Below are 19,642 nucleotides of genomic sequence, written 5' to 3'. Positions count from 1 at the left end.
CCACCCCACCTGGTCCTGCCCCCACACAGAGCTCCCGTGATTAGAAGTCCATATGGATCATGTAGACCCATCCAACACACTCCTGGCCTATGGCTGGGTGACACCCTGCATATGTATTTAACCTCCCTCTTCCTTATATCAGATGTTGAGTGATCATGTCTGTGGCCCTGTCTCATTAAAGGCTTGTGATTAACTGTGAAAAGAAGGAAGAAAAAGGAAAGGAGAGGAGAGGACAGGGGAGGGGAGGGGAGAGGAGGAGAGGAGAGGAGAGGAGAGGAGAGGAGAGGAGAGGAGCGGAGAGGAAGGGAGGAAGGGAGGGAGGGAGGGAAGGAAGGAGGGAGGGAATAAGGAAGAAAGGAAGGAAGGAAGGAAATACAAAAGCTTTGTGTAGACAGTGCCACCAGCTCAGCTTATATAACAAAGCAGCTCACGTCCCAAAGTTCATCACACTTTTCCTCATCATATGATTAAATTTTATAGTGTCCTGGAGATTAGAGAGACAAGCACTCTGTTTTTTTTTTTTTTTTTTTTATGGATTGCAAAAATTTATTAAAATTGGAGACACTGTTTTAATCTTCTTGTGCCATGAGACTCCATCAGGCGGTCTACAAAGACCATTGGGAGGCTGAGGATCACTTGGGCCCAGAAGTTTGAGGCTGTAGTAAGCTTAAAGGCCACTGCATTCCAGCTTGGGTGAGGCAAGACCCTTTCAAGCAGTAAGCTGCATGCTTGGACAAGCACTCTGTTTTACTGTGAAACCCAATTCCAGGCAGATTCAGTGATAGTCTATGGCAGAATCATTGCCAACATTCACAAAATGATACTCATTTCTGGCCACCAAACTAACTTCACTTCCACATCACAGATGTGTCTGCCCTAACCCAGGTGTGTGTGTGTGTGTGTGTGTATGTGTGTATCCTTAATATTTGGAGCCCATCAAAATATCCCAAAGATGTCAGCTGACAAATTTAGTACATCTTTTACCTGACGTTAGGTATTTATATTTTCAAAGAGGATTTTTTAAAGACCAAAGTGTCTTTCAAGGCCTGAATAATGATTTTGTAATGGCAAAACTTCAAACATCATGAGCAATAAAATAACTTAATTGAACAAGGGAAGTGAGCTCTTCTGCAACTAACCCTGACTATTAGTTTCCCAAACACTTAAGAAACAGTTTTTTTCAATCAAGTTAGTAATGGATAACCAGCTGTCCATCCACCATATTCATTTCTCACCATTTTCACACAAATTGCATATCATAAATATCATAGCAAGCTATCCAATGGATTTGGTTAACTAAGTTCTTTTTTTTTTTTTTTTTTTGAGACAGAGTCTTGCCTGTCACTCAGGCTGGAGTACAGTGGTGAAATCATAGCTCACTGCAGGCTCAAACTCCCTGGCTCAAGTGATCTTCCTGCCTCAACCTCACAAGTAGCTATAACTATAGGCACGTGCCACCACATCCAGCTAATTTTTGTTGTTGATTTTTTTTTAAGAGACAGGTTTTGCTATGTTGCCCAGGCTGGTTTTGAACTCCTCAGCTCAAGCAATCCACCTGCTTCAGCCTCCCAAACTGCTGAGATTACAGGCGTGATCCATAGTGCCCAGCCAACTAAGTTTCTTTCTAAGTGTGTTTATATAAAACCTCACTCTCAAGAATCTAAAATAGAACAGGCAGCACACGTTTCTTGGTTCCCCAACTCTACTTACTGTATAGTATGAAATGCTGGGAACTCTAAGAAATGTAAGCTATGGTTCCTGTCCTAAGGAAACTGGCGTAGTCAACACAAAAATAAACAATAGAGCAAATTATCATTTGGCCAATGTAATTCCCACAAAAATGTAATAGTAACATACCAAAACCACTCCACTTTTCATTGGTTTCCCTCTGCATTTAGGATAAAGACAAAGCTTCCTAAAAGGGCCTGTGAGAATCTGTGTGCTCTGGGCAACAGCCTTTCTTCTGGACATAGATCCGCTTGCTCTCTCTGCTCCAGACACCCTGTCTTTCGGTTCCCTGTCTGACAATGCTCCCTTCCATCCCAGGGCCTTTGAGCAGACTCTTTCCTGGGCCTGGAAGCCTCTGCACTCCCCTTTTCCCTAGACCATTTCTTTTTATCAACAGCACTCACCCCACACTCCATATACTTCCACTGTCCCCACTGGGTATCCTTCTTGGCACTTTTCACTACAGCAAATCTTTCAGTCACTATATAATTATTTTACATTTGTTTCTCTTCAGTCTGAAGATAACCCAAGAAAAGAAAAAGAAGAAAAAAAATTTTTAAGTAAAAGATATGCATCTCTCCACTTATATGCTTAGCATATAAATAAATGGACCCATGAATGAATGAATACCTGGAGTTACATAAATAAATTAACCCATAACGTTTTCATTTTTCTTTCTTTTCTTTTTTTTTTTTTTGTTGAGATGGAGTCTCGCTCTGTCACCCAGGCTGGAGTGCAGTGGCGCGATCTCAGCTCACTGCAAGCTCTGCCTCCCAGGTTCACGACATTCTCCTGCCTCAGCCTCCCAGGTAGCTGGGACTACAGGCATCCGCCACCACACCCAGCTAATTTTCTGTATTTTTAGTAGAGACAGGGTTTCACCGTGTTAGCCAGGATGATCTCGATCTCCTGACCTCGTGATCCACCAGCCTCGGCCTCCCAAAGTGGTGGGACTACAGGCATGAGCCACTGCACCCTGCCCATTTTTATTTCAATAGCTTTTATTTCAAAAGGGGTACAGGTGGTTTTTAGTTACATAGATAAGTTCTTTAGTGGTGATTTCTAAGATTTTGGTGCACCCGTTCCCAAAGTAGTGTACACAGTACCCAATATGTAGTCTTTTATCCCTCACCCTTTTCCAACCCTTCCCCACTGAGTCCCCAAAGTCCATTATATCATTCTGATACCTTTGCATCCTCATGGCTTAGCTCAATTATAAGTGAGAATATATGATATTGGGTTTTCCATTCCTGAATTACTTTACTTAGAATAATGGCCTCTAGCTCCATCTAAGATGCTGCAAAAAATATTATTTCGTTCCTTTTCAGGGCTAAGTAGTATTCTATGGTGTGTATATATACTACATGTTTTTTACCCGTTCATTTCTTGATAGGCCCTTAGGTTGGTTTCATATCATTGCAATTGCAAATTGTACTACTATAAACGTGTGTACATGTGTCTTTTTCATATGACTTTTTAAAATTAACTCATATCTTTTTATTTGATAGTAATCATTTAATAAAGTTATTAAAAGTCTAAAGTTTGCTCAGCAAATATCTCTAAAATTCCCATCGTATACTCTGCTAGGAACTGGAATATAAAGATGAAGGCATTGTCCCTACGCATGCTGCCTACTGAGAGAGACAGACAAGGAAACAAATAATTACAATACACCCTGCATTCTAGACAAGAGAAATCCAAAGTGTCAGGAGATAGAGGGAAGAATTAGCTCCTCCTGGAGGAGGTACAGAAGATTTCCTTTTACTTTATTTTAGTTTTATTTATTTTTTGTTTTCCATTTTTTATTTTCGATTCAGTGGGTACATGTGCCACTTTGTTACATGGGTATATTACTTGATGCTGAGGTATGGGGTATAAATGATCCCGTCACCCAGAGAGTGAACATAGTAACCAACAGGAAGTTTTTCAGCCCTTTCCCCATCCCTTCCACCCTCCTTGTGGAGTCCCCAGTGTCTATTGTTCCCATCTTGATGTCCGTGAGTACCCAATGTTCAGTTCCTTCTTACAGGTAAGAATCTGCAGCATTTGGATTTCTGTTTCTGTGTTAATTCACTTAGGATAATGGCCTCCAGCTGCATCCACGTTGCTGCAAAGAACTTGATTTTGTTCTTTTTATGGCTGCATAGTGTTCCATGGTGTATATGTCCCACATTTTCTTTCTTTCTTTTTTTTTTTTTTTTTTTTTTGAGAATGAGTCTCACTGTGTCACCCAGGCTGGAGTGCAGTAGCATCATCTCTCACCACAACCTCTGCCTCCCAGGTTCAAGTGATTTTCCTGCCTCAGCCTCCCGAGTAGCTGGGACTACAGGTGTGCATCACCATGCCCAGCTAATTTTTGTATTTTTTAGTAGAGACGGGGTTTCACTGTGTTGGCCAGCCTGGTCTCGAACTTCTGACCTTGTGATCGCCCACCTCAACTTCCCAAAGTGCTGGGATTACAGCCGTGATTTGTTTATCCAATCCACCATTGATGGACACCTAGGTTGATTCCATGTTTTTGTTATTATGAATAGTGCTGCAATGAATATATGAGTGCATGTGCCTTTTTAGTAGAATGATTTATTTTCCTCTGGGTATATACCCAGTAATGGGATTGCTGGGTCAAATGATAGCTCTACTTTAGTCCTTTGACAAATCTCCAAATTAATTCCACAGTGGCTTAACTATTAGCTTGGTGCAAAAGTAACTGAGGTTTTTGCCATTGCTTTTAATGGCAATAACTGCAGTTACTTTTGCACTAACCTACAATTTATATTCCCACCAACAGCGTATAAGCGTTCCCTCTTCCCCACAGCCTTGACAGCACCTGTTATGTTTTTACTTTTTAGTAATAGCCATTCTGCCTGATGTGAGATGGTATCTCATTGTGGTTTTGATTTTAATCTCTCTGATGATTAGTGATGCTGAGCATTTTTTTTTGTATTTTTGTGGCCGTTGTATGTCTTCTTTTGAGGAGTATCTGTCCATGTCCTTTGCCTACTTTTTAACGGAGTTATGCTTTTTTTGTGTGTTGATTTAAGTTCCTTATAGATTCTGGATATTAATCCTTTATCAGATGCATAGTTGGAGAATTTTCTGCCATTCTGTTGGTTGTCTATTTACTCTTTTAATAGTTTTTTTCTTTTTCTTTTTCTTTTTTTTTTTTCTGTGCAGAAGCTCTTCAATTTAATTAGGTCTCAATTGTCAATTTTTATTTTTGCTGCAATTGCTTTTGAGGACTTGGTCATAAATTCTTTGCCAAGGCTGATGTCCAGAGGGGATTTCTTAGATCTTATTCTAGAAACTTTATAGTTTGAGGTCTTACATTTATCTTTAATCCTTCTTGAGTTAATTTTTGTCTATGATGATAGGTAGGGGTCCAGTTTCATCTTTCTGCATATGGTTAGCCAACTTTCCCTAGGGAAATGATGTATGAACTCTTGAAGAAGAAACAGAAGTGCAATGGGCTGAATAGTGAGAGAAGGCAGTGTATGCAGCAAATGCAACGTGGAAACGTAAAAAGGTTTGAAGAGCATGATATAGGGTGGAATAGCAAATCATTTGGTGCCACCGTGACTCAGTGTGTAGAATGGGTATGACTTGAAATGGAATGGAAATTGTTGACAGAGGTGAAATGATGAGGACACAATAAATTTGAGGTAAGAATAAGACAACCATGTGGGACTGAATGGTAATTAGTGGGAGGTAGACAATAGAGGTTTGAGAAAGTGGTAAGAAAGAGAGAAATATTCTAAGGCAATGATGGTGGATATTTGGGAATCAGGGACTCCCAGTCTCTGACCACTGTTTCAAGATCATACTTCATAGGGTAGGGCTTCCCACACTTCTCTAATGACAAAAATCACATGGTTGTTAAAAATACATATTCCAGGGACATATCTCAATCTTAATGAGCATCCCCAAAGGAAAAGCCTGGAAATCTGTATGTTTAACCAACAGTGCAGATTAACCCATATTATCAGAGAAGCTTGAGAAATACGTTCAAAGGGAATTCCGTTTTCTCTTACAGATATGACTCACCATCCTGTTCCCCAGCACTGCCCACTCCCCCGTCAGGGACGGCGGCTACCCAAAACATCCACTTCAACCATTAACATAATGACCTTTATTTCTAATATGACAATAAAATATGACTAGACTAGCACAGAAAGTACTGGTCATTCTGATAATTATGCACACTACTAGAGGAAATTTTCAGCTAATTATGCTCGAAAGGTAGAAAAGCTGGGCGCAGTGGCTGACGCCTGTAATCCCAGCATTTTGGGAGACCAAGGCAGGTGGATCAGTTGAGGCCAGAAGTTTGAGAGCAGCCTGAACAACATGGCGAAACCCTGTCTCTACTGAAAATACAAAAATTAGCCGGGCATGGTGGCACATGCCTGTAATCCCAGCTACTCGGGAGGCTGGGGTGGGAGGATTGTTTAAGCCCAGGAGGTGGAGGTTGCAGTGAGTCAGGATCATGCCACTGCACTCCAGACTGGGTGACAGAGTGAGACCCTGTCTCATAGAACTATGCTGTCTGAGCAGAAAGAGGAGGGCCCATGCACATCTGCCATTAGCATGGTAGCTGTGGGTGACTTCTTAGGTCTCCAAACCTATTTGCTTCTCCCCAGTTGATCATCAGTTCATCAGTTGAGGTCCTACATGCTGGACAGTTGGCTACAGAATAATTGAAATTCTTCCCACACTTAGTTGTTGGGCTTCTTACTGACAGAGAATGGAGAAATTGTATATACCACATAACAGGGCTCATTCTGAGGCCATCACACCCCCTATATTGAAGAACAAAACAAAAAGTCCCTTTCCGTGCTGTTGAGAAATTCTGTGCTGTTCAGAATTGGAGGTGGTGATACCGTTATCATGCGAATAGCAACCCTTCATTTAGCCCACACTCTTTTCCTGTGACCAGCTGGGTCACCACTTGACTATCCACAACTACAGATATAAATTGAAACTTGGTATTGCAAGCCTGAACCATTTCTAATGGAAAGCTGCTGCCCTCTCTGAAAATCCAGCTGGGTGACTGCCTCCAACCTCAGAACTCACCGAAAAGCAATGCAGTGAAATCTCGTGTTGTTTATACAATTTCCTTCATGGTTTTAGCTAAGTAATTTCACAGCTGTGTTCCTCAGTTTCCTCACCTGTGATTCAACACAAATGCAATCTTTTTAACTTGTTTTATGTAATACTATAAAAATAAGGGTTTTTTTGTTTTGTTTTTGTTGTTGTTGTTTTGTTTTTTTTGAGACAGAGTGTCACTCTGTCGCCCAGGCTGAAGTGCAGTAGCAAGATCTCGGCTCACTGCAACCACTGCCTCCTGGGTTCAAGCAATTCTCTGTCTCAGCCTCCCAAGTAGCTAAGATTACAAGCGCTCACCACCACGCCTGGCTAAGCTTTTTTTAGTGGAGACAGGGTTTCACCATCTTGGCCAGGCTGGTCTTGAACTCCTGACCTCATGATCCGCCTGCCTCGGCCTCCCAAAGTACTGGGATTACAGGCGTGAGCCACTGCGCCCGGCCTAAAAGTTGTTTTTAAGAGCTTGCTTGACCAAAATTACTTTGCTGGCATTAAACTACATTTAAACAGAAGTCTCTTTTACAAGCAGACAAATATGTATAATATATTGAGGGGTTTTTTCTCTTTTTTTTTTTTGAGATGGAGTCTCGCTCTGTTGCCAGGCTGCAGTGCAGTGGCACAATCTTGGCTCAATGCAACCTCCGCCTCCTGGGTTCAAGCAATTCTCCCACCTCAGCCTCCTGAGTAGCTGGGACTACAGGCATGCACCACCATGCCCAGCTAATTTTTGTATTTTTAGTAGAGATGACGTTTCACCATGTTGGCCAGGATGGTCTCGATCTCTTGACTTCGTGATCCGCCTGCCTCAGCCTCCCAAAGTACTGAGATTGCAAGCATGAGCCACCACACCTGGCCTTTTTTCTCATTTTTAAATCTAACTCAATCAAGCTACATTTACAACAGGCACCCTATTTGAGGCAGTAGCAAATTGCTGGGAGGTGAAACCTTTGTTCAAAGGTAGAACAGCTGAGAGATAAATACTACTAAGTCTATATTTTATCTTTCTTTCCTGACGACATTTGAATGTCAGATAAGGTGCTCTTAATAAACGAGGACTTGTTTTCCAAAATGTTGTACTACTGATTTGGCAAAAGAGGTTTTGGGGAAGGAAAGCAATGAAAATGGAGAGGGAAAAAGAGTAGTTCCTGGGTGTCACTGAACTATATACAGATTTCTGAAAACATCAGAAATTGTATTTGGTAGATCATATGGATGTATTTAAATAAGGATTCCAGGAAATGCTGGGCACTGCTTTCTAAATGATCATCTCTAAATTTTACTGATATTATGCCCACTCATAAAATGATTCATGGGGTGTTCCAAGGTTTCTTGCCCTTTGATCCACAGAAGAATTTCTCAAAGTGTGTTTATAATGGATGATGATAGGGATTATATAGAGAGAATAAAATAGGAGAGTCATGCCTAGAACTTGAGTACATATGGACACTTGTTTTATGACAAAAAATGAAACTACAAGAAATGGAGAAAGAATGGTCATTACAATAAATCGTGCTGGAACAGCTAGACATACACAAGGCGGAAACTTGTGTTGAATAAAATATTGTAGGATACAAAATAATTCACACTGTGTATTTGGCATCTCATAGTACAGAGCAGTGCTTTTCAAAGTGTGGTTCATGGACCACTTGATCCAAGTCACCGTGGTTATATTTAAATATATAGATCCTTGAGCCTTAGACTCATTGATTTTCTAGGAGTGAAGCCTAACAATCTGCATTTTTGTTAAACTCCCTTAGATGATTTCCTTTTTTTCTTTGCTTTTTTTTTTTTTTTTTTTTTTGAGACAGAGTCTTGCTCTGCAGCCCAGGCTGGAGTGCAGTGGCACGATCTCGGCTCACTGCAAGCTCCGCCTCCCGGGTTCACGCCATTCTCCTGCCTCAGCCTCTCCGAGTAGCTGGGACTACAGGCGCCCGCCACCACGCCCGGCTAATATTTTTGTATTTTTAGTAGAGACAGGGTTTCACCGTGGTCTCGAACTCCTGACCTCGTGATCCGCCCGCCTCGGCCTCCAAAAGTGCTGGGATTACAAGCATGAGCCACCGCGCCTGGCCCAAGGATTCTATTTCTAAATAAGACACATCCTGAGGTTCCAGGAGGACATAAATTTTTGGGGAACACTGTTGTTCAAACCAATACAGTCTCAGTAGAGCGTGGACTTTAGAAAAAGAAGGTAATAGGGTTAGTTGGAATCCAGGCAGGTAGGAAATGGAAGCAAAGACCAGCCACAAAACCAGCTATACACTTGGCACTCCAGCATCCCTGAACCACACAGGGCTGGCTCTCCACATGACTCCACCTTCACTAACAGGGTCAGTTTACCCATTACACACAGTAGGCACAGTGCCAAGTTCCCATGATACTTTTAGAAACCCATGAAAATGTTTTAATCTCTTTCAAAATCTAAAAATAAACAAATATATTCCAACCTGGATTATATTCATATATATATCAATGCAGTCATAAAATTTAATTTTAATGCTTTTTTATGCAGTGGTTCAGAAACAGCCTCTGGGTTTCAGCACAGGCATTCAGATGGAATGTTGGGGTCACCACCACCCAAATTTTTTTTTTTTTTTTTTGAGATGGAGTTTCGCTCTTATTGCCCAGGCTGGAGTGCAGTAGTGCTATCTCGGCTCACCACAACCTCCACCTCCTGGGTTAAGCGATTCTCCTGTCTCAGCCTCCCAGGTAGCTGGGATTACAGGCTCACACCACCCCTCCCAGCTAATTTTGTATTTTTAGTACAGATGGGGATTCACCATGTTGGCCAGGCTGATCTCGAACTCCTGACCTCAGGTGATGTGCTCACCTCGGCCTCCCAAAGCTCTGGAATTATAGGTGTGAGCCACCATGCCCAGCCCACCACCCTAATTTTTTGTGTGTGTGTGTGACAGAGTCTCGCTCTGTCGCCCAGGTTGGAGTGCAGTGATGCTATCTAGGCTCACTGCAAGCTCCTCCTCCCACGTTCATGCCATTCTCCTGCCTCAACCTCCCGAGTAGCTGGGACTACAGGTGTCCACCACAACGCCTGGCTAACATTTTGTATTTTTTTAGTAGAGACAGGGTTTCACCATGTTAGCCAGGATGGTCTCGATCTCCTGACCTCATGATCCACCCACCTCGGCCTCCCAAAGTGCTGGGATTACTGGTATAAGCCACCGCACCCGGCCCCACCACCCTAATTTTTAATATATTGTTTAATGAAAGAAGGAGCCCTTAGAAGGCAAAAGTGCCCAGAGCACGCAAAAGTCATCACACAGCCGTGTTCACCAGTACACATGCTCATACACTTGGCCTGGAGAAGCTGGAGAGTCTGCACAGGCTTTCACTCACCCCTGCTCTCAGGGTGGTCCATAGCCAATTACTGGTGATGGCAGGGGTATCACAGCCCAGCACCTTTGCTGACGGGGAGAATAACCTCTATGGGTATAATTCACTCTCCATAGTGCCCCAACAAATCACATCATTGCCTTGCTTCTTCCCGTACCTTATACGGTATCCCTCCTACCTTTGCAGCATTCCCTCACTAAATCATTTGCCTAAGAATTCCTACCTCAATCTCTGTTTCTAGGGAACATGACTTAAGACACTTTGGATCTCCATGACAAGCATTAACACTGGCAAAAATTATCTAATAAACACTCATATTGAATGAGTAAACGTTAGAGAGACATGGAAGCAAGTATGAAAGACCCAGCCAGGACTTTACATGGACTGAATTGATCATAAAAGAAACTTCGGTTCTTGGCCGGGTGCAGTGGCTCATGCCTGTAATCCCAGCACTTTGGGAGGCCGAGGTGGTTGGATCACCTGAGGTCGGGAATTCAAGACCAGCCTAGCCAACATGGTAAAACCGTCTCTACTGAAAATACAAAAATTAGCCAGGTGTGGTGACACGTTCCTGTGATCCCAACTACTTGGGAGGCTGAGGCAGGAGAATCACTTGAACCCGGGAGGCGGAGGTTGCAGTGAGCCAAGATCCCACTACTGCACTCCAGCCTGGGTGACAGAGTGAGGCTCCATCTCAAAAAGAAAAAAAAACTTCAATTCTTGACAAATTATAGACTGGAGACATAGAGAAAAGATAATGATGTGGATTCTTCAAGGGCACAAGACAATGAATTTGCTCATAAACATATGAGCAGATCTACCGATTAGACCTGAGGAACAATGCCTACTGTGTGCCCAGCACTGTGTAAGTTACTTTCATATGTACCAACAGACTAAGATAACAGTAGCTGTCAAAACTGATTGAGGTCTCCTTGAATTTTCTCAGACTTCATTGGCCCCAGAGCTGGGGATGAGATGAGTTTGCAAGCAATGGACTATGAGGTTGGTTCAGATGAATTTTTGCGAACAATCATCTGCTGATGAAAGGACTGCCTTTGAAGACAGTATCCTTGATGATCTTAAGAGTATGGTCCTCTGAAGCCAGTGTTCAACAAGATGTAAAAATGAGAAGATTTCATGCCATGGAATTTCTATCATAGATATGGTTTTTTGTAATTTTAGCAGTTCTTCTCAACCTTTGCAGCAGTTTTGGAGCCGAGCAGATGGCAGGGGAGGGCTTAACTAAGTGGTGAAGTTTCAGCTGCAAAAGGCAATTCCTAGAATGACAATTCAGAAACTCATTTCCCCCAACACTTATCATATTGGCAGAGGGTTAGTGAATCTTTTTAGAAAAACAAGAAGGAGGCAATGCATCAGAATGAGGCAGCCTATGTTTGGTTAGGTTATGTGCAGGCAAACACTACTGAGTCCAATTCTTTCCTTGCATTGCGATTCCCAAGGCAACAGGCCAGTCTTGTTTGTAAATTAAATAATATCCAAAATAACTAAAGCTTAGGATCTGAAATATAAGGCACCTCCAGCACATGGAGCAACTGCTACATGCATCCGAAACCAGAGGATGACAGTTTCAGCTAAGTTGTTCCAACCCTGGCTGGCATTAAGGACCCCTATAGTTTCCAGCTATATATCATAAGCAAACAGCAAGTTTGTAGAAAGAGCATAATCTGCGCTCAAATCCTGCCTCTGATACTAAATAACTATATGATCTTGAAAAAATTACTTTTCCTCTATAAGCCTCCTTCCACAAATGGTGGTGGGGTGGGGGAGGGGATAATTGCAAACTCAAAGGCTTATTGTAAGAATTCAGTGTGATAATATACATGAAAGTAACTAGCAAATCGCAGATCTTAAACTGGTATCCATTTTTCTTCATTTCTATTCTGCCTAGCTCGGCAGAAGTTTGTCAAAATAGCTGTTGCTCTTTCAAACTGCTTCAGTTTTGGCTCATCCATAATTTTTTCTTTATCTTCAAACAACTTTAATTATAATGGTTTGCTTTTCTTAAAATTTCATAGCCCATATTCTTTGTGAATGAGACAGTGAGATTTGGCTTTTGGGACTTTAGTTTTGATCCTTTACAATATGCATATAACAAAAACAATAAATGTATTTTATATTCTGAAGCTATAAATGTATCCTTTTTTAATGAGGCCTGTTTGTTTCAATTAAGCCTAAATTACTGAAGCACAACAAAGGAACTATCGATTGAGATTATTTCTGTGGCAAGTAACAGAAAAGCTATTCAACTGGCTTAAACAATTAAGGGAATTTACTGGCTCCTGTAACTGAAAAGTCCACAGGACTTTTCATGGCTTGATCCAGGGACGGTTTGGTCCAGGCTCTGGCTCAATTTTTCCTGCAGTCCTCTCAGTTTTTCCTGCCTCTATATGTTGGCTTTGTTCTCAGACTGGCCTCATAAAATGACTGCTAATAGCATTCGTGGTGGTTTCTCATTCACATCCAACACAGAGCTAAGGCCAAGGCCAGTTTTTAGGACCGCCATACAGAAGTCCCAGGCTTCACTCTGATTGGACTACCCTGATCCTATTTCTCCCATCCAAGCACTTCCCAGGCCCAACCCTGTTTAACTTCTGAGATCAAGCACGTGCAGGGTGATACGGCCATAGATTCTGATCCTATTTCTGTAGCTAGGGAAGTGCCATCCTCGACTTAAATTCGTATCATCCCTATGACAAGAAAATGGAATTATTCTCAGTGATCTAGAAAATCGGGTCCCTCTCCTGGATCTGAATATGAGGTCCACTCCTCCTAAACATCATGGTTGTCACTCAAGGGAACTGAAATGGGTAGTAGAAAAATAATTTCAATGTCTGCTACAATTAAAAAATAATTTTGGCTGGGCGCAATGGCTCACGCCTGTAATCCCAGCACTTTGGGAGGCCGAGGCGGGCAGATCATGAGGTCAGGAGATCAAGACCACCCTGGCTAACACGGTGAAACCCTGTCTCTACTAAAAATACAAAAACTTAGCCGGGCGTGGTGGCGGGCACCTGTAGTCCCAGCTACTCAGGAGGCTGAGGCAGGAGAATGGGATGAACCCGGGAGGCGGAGCTTCCAGTGAGCCTAGATGGCGCCACTACACTCCAGCCTGGATGACAGAGCAAGACTCCATCTCCAAAAATAAAAATAATAGTAATAATAATTTTAGCAATTTAATGCAGCATTCCTAAATGCCTTTTCTTCATTTTAAAATTATCACTTAGGCTGGGTACAGTGGCCCACGCCTGTGATCACAGCACTTTGGGAGGCTGAGGTGGGTGGATCACAAGGTCAGGAGTTTGAGACCAGCCTGGCCAATATGGTGAAACCCCATCTCTACTAAAAATACAAAAACTAGCCGAGCATGGTGGTGGGTGTCTGTAGTCCCACCTACGTGGGAAGCTGAGGCAGGAGAATCACTTGAACCTGGGAGGTGGGGGTTGCAGTGAGTCAAGATTGCGCCACTGCATTCCTGCCTGAGCGACAGAGCAAGGCTCTGTCTCAAAAAAAAAAAAAAAAAAAAAAAAAAATCACTTATTTCACTATATTAGACTCTTTCCAAATAAACTATTAGGCTTTAACATCGAAAGGCAACCATAAACTAAGAGTCAACTAATGCAAGGCAAGATGTTAGGAGGAATTTCAAGACATCTAAGTCAGGAGTCTTTCTTGTTCTTTTTTCCTCTCCACTTCCTCTTGTTTTTCTTTCGCTCAATTTTGTTGATAATCTTTTCTTTTTCTCACTTTCTTCCTTCCATTTATATAGTCCTGTTTGCTTCTCTCAATATGCATTTTAATATATGCAAACATAACAGGATGTACGATTAGACATTTTCTGATCTCTCACAATTTTAGCTACAGTCTCAAAGCTGTTGACACAGGTGACAGAGTCCTCCTACAGAAGCATGGACAAACTCTCTCAGGAATTACTAAGAGGGGGCCAAACTTATCCACTGCAGTTCTCTCCAGCAGCCTATAAAAAAGAAAACTAGAGATTCATTAGGAAGGAAGTTTTCAAAGCTGAATTTTTATGTAGAGATAATAGATGGATGGTCTCACCCTGAGCCAAGTGAGGAAGGCTTTTAAGTGGATCACTCATAGAGTGCTGGTGCTTGTCAGAAGCTGGTATCTTATTCTTAAACTAGATATTTATCAAGAGCCATAATCTTGGAGTATAGGGGAGACAGGAGAGGAAGGAAAAGTAAAAGAACAGGTGTTGCCCATCCTTCCTACTGCTGAACCCAAGCTTTGCATCAGGATTGCGTTGGGCAGAGGGTGGGAGGTTGGAGCAAACTTAATTGTATGAAGGATGAAAGATTTATTTAGATTGAACTGAGCTTCCAAGTACCTGAAAACATCACTCTGTACTGATATCCAAAAATAACCTTGCTAGGCTGGGCACGGTAGCTCACGCCTGTAATCTCAGCACTTTGAGAGGCCAAGGCGGGCTGATCACCTGAGGTCAGGAGTTCAAGACCAGCCTGGCCAACATGGTGAAACCCCCTCTCTACTAAAAATACAAAAAAATTAGCTGGGTATGGTGGTGTGTGCCTATAGTCTCAGCTATTTGGGAGGCTGAGGCACACAAATCATTTGAACCTAGGAGGTGGAGGTTGCAGTGAGCTGAGATGGCACCACTGCACTCCAGCCTGGATAACAGAGTGAGACTCCATCTCATAAAACAAAACAAAACAAAAAGAAACAAAAAACACAAAACCTTGTTGAAGCTGTTTTCCAGAAGCGAGGAAGAAAAATCCAAAAGAACATTATTTTACATTCGTTGTGGAAACACTTTTTAAAGTTTTACATTACTATTTTAAATTTCCATATCACGGCCAGGCACGGTGGCTCACGCCTGTAATTCCAGCACTTTGGGAGGCCAAGGCGGGCAGATCACGAGGTCAGGAGATGGAGACCATGCTGGCTAACACAGTGAAACCCCGTTTCTACTAAAAATACAAAAAATTAGCCAGGCATGGTGGTGGGCGCCTGTAGGCCCAGCTACTCGGGAGGCTGAGGCAGGAAAATGGCGTGAACCTGAGAGGAGGAGCTTGCAGTGAGCCGAGATGGCGCCACTGCACTCCAGCCTGGGCGGCAGAGGGAGACTCCATCTCAAAAACAAAAACAAAACAAAAGAATCTATATCACAAGTCATCAAGCAACAGATTTTTTATGTAAAGAAAAATGCAGTTTCCTAATTGTACCCTACTAAATTCAGTTTATTTAATAAGCTTAGCATAAAAATGCAAAGCATCATATGTGTATCTTCAATATACTTTATGAGCACACCTAAATAATGCATCAGTTGGGTCTGCAAGAAACCATGCTTTCAAAGAGAGCAATTAAGGAGAGTTCAATGAATATGCTGTTTACAAAGATGTGGGTGGGGCTCTTAAGGAATTAGCAAACCAACCAAAGACAGCAGGAGCGCTAGTAATGCTTAGGCTAGGGGATCCCAACATCTTTGGTTGGTTTGCCTGGGGGGATCAGTGGGGTGGGGATGAGTGGGTTGGGGGGTGGAGGGAGTGGTTGCCTCAGAATGCCTTGGACACCAGCAAGCAAGGAAAGTACAGGCAGTGCTGGTCACAGAGCAGAATTGAGAGAGAGATAAACAGCTCATTTCAATTGGCAAATGGTGAATATTTAGCACATATATTTCAATTTCTGTTTGGGCATGATGGCTCCTACCTGTGATCTCAGCATTTTGGGAGGCATAGGTGGGAGACTCACTTGAGGCCAGGAGTTCAAGACCAAACTGAACAATGTAGGGAGACCCCATCTCTACAAAAAAAAAAAAAAAAAATTAGCCACGGTGGTGGTGTGAGCCTGTCATCCAAGCTACCTGGGAGGCTGAGGTGGGAGGATCATTTGAGCCTGGAAGTTGGAGGCTGCAGTGAGCTATGATCCTGCCACTGCACCCCAGCTTGGGTGACAGAGTAAAACCCTGTCTCTAAAAAAAAATAGTAATAAATAATATATTTCAATTTCTCAATTCTGGCAAATAGAATTTTAATTGACATATGAAATACTCAAATTACTTGAACCTGGTAGGAATTTGTAGAATAAAGTAGAATTTTTACGCTGAATCCCTTGGTAAGAATGAAACTATATTTCCCAAGGAAAGAAAAGTTAAGCTCAGGTCAATGAAATCAGCCTGCAAAGTGTAGAAAATGTATGTGAACAAAAATATTATTAGCCTAAAATCTAAAGTGAATATGGATAAATATATGATAGAAAACAATCACCAAGGCTGGACGCGGTAGCTCACACCTGCAATCCCAGCACTTTAGGAGGCCGAGGTGGGCGGATCACCTGAGGTCAGGAGTTCGAGACCAGCCTGATCAACATGCAGAAACGCTGTCTGTACTAAAAATACAAAATTAGGCCAGGTGCGGTGGCTCACGCCTGTAATCCCAGCACTTTGGAAGGCCAAGGCGGGCAGATCACGAGGTCTGGAGTTTGAGACCATTCTGGCTAACATGGTGAAATCCTGTCTGTACTAAAAATACAAAAACAAAAAGTAGCGGGGCATGGTGGCGGGCGCCTGTAGTCCCAGGTACTGGGGAGGCTGAGGCAGGAGAATGGCCTGAACCCGGGAGGTGGAGCTTGCAGTGAGCCGAGATCGCACCACTGCACTCCAGCCTGGGTGACAGAGCGAGACTCTGTATCCAAAAAATAATAATAATAATAAAATAAAATAAAAATACAAAATTAGCCAGGCGTGGCGGCCCATGCCTGTAATCCCAGCTACTCGGGAGGCTGAGGCAGGAGAATCACTTGAACCTGGGAGGCAGACGTTGCAGTGAGTCGAGATCGATCGCGCCATTGCACTCCAGCCTGGGCAACGAGAGCAAAACAACGTCTCAAAAAAAAAAAAAGAAGGAAGGAAGGAAGGAAGGAAGGAAGGAAGGAAGGAAGGAAGGAAGGAGAGAAAGAAGGAAGAAAGAAAGAAAGAAAGAAAGAAAGAAAGAAAGAAAGAAAGAAAGAAAGAAAGAAAGAAAGAGAAAGAAAGAAAGAAAGAAAAGAAAAGAAAAAAATAATAATAATCACCAAAACAAAATCTCAAAACAAAATTGCTGAAAATGGAAAGTGAAGAAATCACGATCCTACGTAAGACCACAAATGGAGGCCAGAAGCCGGGGACCCGTTTCACCCCACACCAGCACCTCCGCATCTAACATTCAAGTCTTGCCCTCAACAACGTTTTTGCTGTGACAGACCTTCAGTAGTATGTTTTCTGACATCTGACATCTAAAATCATGCTATTATAAAATCATCTGTACTCCAAGGAAAACAGGAAGCTTTGTCCTTCATAGCATCTCAGAAGATCATCTCCTCCGCGTCATTTTTCCATGACTCCTTGCATTCTCATTTTTGTGAAGGTAAAGTAGGTCACCTAAATGTTCTACACGTTTGTTTTTTCTCACTGATGCAAAAGGGACATGAGATATGGTCAATTAAACTCTTTCCCCAACCTGCCCCTCCAACTGGTTCCTACGTTCCAACCATGAAAGTTTCTCTTTCTAAACTCAGTGAAACTCAAGAGTTCTGTGTTTTCTGGACAGCTTTCTTCCCTGTTCCCCACACTCACACCCACACATAAGCACATCTTCCCTCACACTTACTGTCAAGATCCAGCTTAAAATTCCTCTCTTTTCTCAAACTCTCACAAGTCTCACCCCATACTACACCCCCCATCCCCAGTGTGACCAACATAATCAAACATCTCCTCTTCTGCTCACCTAGTATTTAGTCCACAAACATTAGAATGGTCCTTATCACCCGCATTACAGTTGCTGTTTATGGGACCATCTTCTCCATGAGACTGTGGGCTTTTGGGGGCAGAAACTGTGCCATTTATTTTTATGTCCCCAGTGGCAGAGGGAGAAGGTTCATAATTTATGCTAAAAGAAAGAAAATAAGTCTGAAAAGGTTTTCAAGCTATCTTAAAAGTTTCCTAAGCACTGGAAGTCACCCTGTGCCTGCTCCTCTGCTCACTGCTTCCTTAGAGCCTGGACGACAAGGCGCTGGCTAACTTCTGGGCTTCCCACTTTGACCCTGGCAAGGACCCCGAAATTGGGTCAAGGCCACCTCCAAATTCCTTTAAAACAAACACAAGGAACGGCATGTAATAAATCAAAACCTTCTTCTGCAATCCTTATTTCTTAGCTAAATTCTATATGTCAGGTTGCCTTGAAATGAGAGGTGGCTGTTTATTAATATCTTCCTGTTTATTAATGAGCAATGAGGTGGCTGTGTTTACAAACTGGGTTGTTGCTACAACACATTTACACAGTTATAAATAAAGCAAACTGCAAAGAGATTAGCAGTGGAAGATCTGAGGTTTTATTTGTTTTCATGAGAACTCTGCCAGTTGCTTCCCACTGCACCTTAAGATCTTTTTAGCCTTCTCTGAGGCAGCCATCAGTCCCATAAATGCCACAGCAAGCTTGGTGGAGCTGCTTGCAGACCAGGGAGGTGAAACAGTGTCCCCCAGCTTTTTATAGACCCGGTTCTGAAGTCTTGAGTTTCCTTTGCAGTCAGTAAGGAGAGAACCAAAGTGCAGGAAGTTTCTGCCTGTGAATGTTTAAGAGTTCCATTCTGGCCAACTCCTCCTCTTGAGTCATGTTTATTACACATATTGGATAGGTCACTAAACGTACAGTAAGTTCCTATTGTTTGCAACCCATTGTTCTCTTAAATGGCTTTGTAAACTATGAAGGGCTTTAACAATTCACTTGTTTTCCAGCCTCCAACTGCAATTCTCAACACACACTTAACACCACTATCTGCCAGTGAGGAAGGACTTTCCATGACTTCTGAAGCAACACATTAAAGTAAAAAGTGCACTTTATTTAGAGAACCAAAGGCTTAGGTCTGACCTCTGGCTACATTACCAGGACTGGGACTAGGGTAAGTTAATTGAGGAACCTAGGGTGCAAAATTTAAGGCAGCATTCACTCCCAGGGTGAAAAAGTAAAAAATTGTGTTACTTTTTTAAATTGAAGTGAAATTCACATAACACAAAATTAACCATTTTGAAGCACACAATTCATTTTGTACTGCAGCTGGCATAGTCACAATGTTGCACAACCATCCATCTGGTTCCAAAATGCTCTTATCACCACACAAAAAAAACCCACACCTAGTAAGCTATTACTCCCATTCTCCCTCCCACTCCCCACCAAGCCTCTGGCACCCAGCGACAACCTTGCTGTCTCAATGGATTTACCTCTTCTGGAGACAACCTGTGTGTTTTGAGAAGTAGTAATAATAGCTAACTCCCTTGTACCAAGACACCAGTTGAAGGGTTTAATGTGCTCAAATTCAATTAATCCTCACAAAAACCCAATGAGGTGGGCCCTAATATCTTCAGGTAAATGGTTCACTATTTAATTCTCTAATCATTATTTCTTCATCTGTAAAATGAGGAAAATTGCAACAC

The 19,642-nt window shown here is 42.4% G+C and overlaps 1 protein-coding gene and 1 non-coding gene across 2 annotated transcripts in view; both read right to left on the bottom strand.

Moving 5' to 3' along the window:
* Positions 1–19,642, bottom strand: part of LOC116475416 (spermatogenesis-associated protein 31D3-like) — a 90,530-nt gene that overhangs the window by 18,230 nt on the left and 52,658 nt on the right.
* LOC116476027 (small nucleolar RNA SNORD95) lies at positions 9,338–9,405 on the bottom strand. The gene has a single exon (XR_004250099.1). It is a non-coding gene; the product is annotated as a small nucleolar RNA SNORD95 (small nucleolar RNA).

Source organism: Hylobates moloch, unplaced genomic scaffold (assembly GCF_009828535.3).
Source record: "Hylobates moloch isolate HMO894 unplaced genomic scaffold, HMol_V3 SCAFFOLD_10, whole genome shotgun sequence".
Lineage (NCBI taxonomy): Eukaryota > Metazoa > Chordata > Mammalia > Primates > Hylobatidae > Hylobates > Hylobates moloch.
Note: the sequence above shows the minus strand (reverse complement) of the source record. Positions and strands in the feature narration are given on the sequence as shown.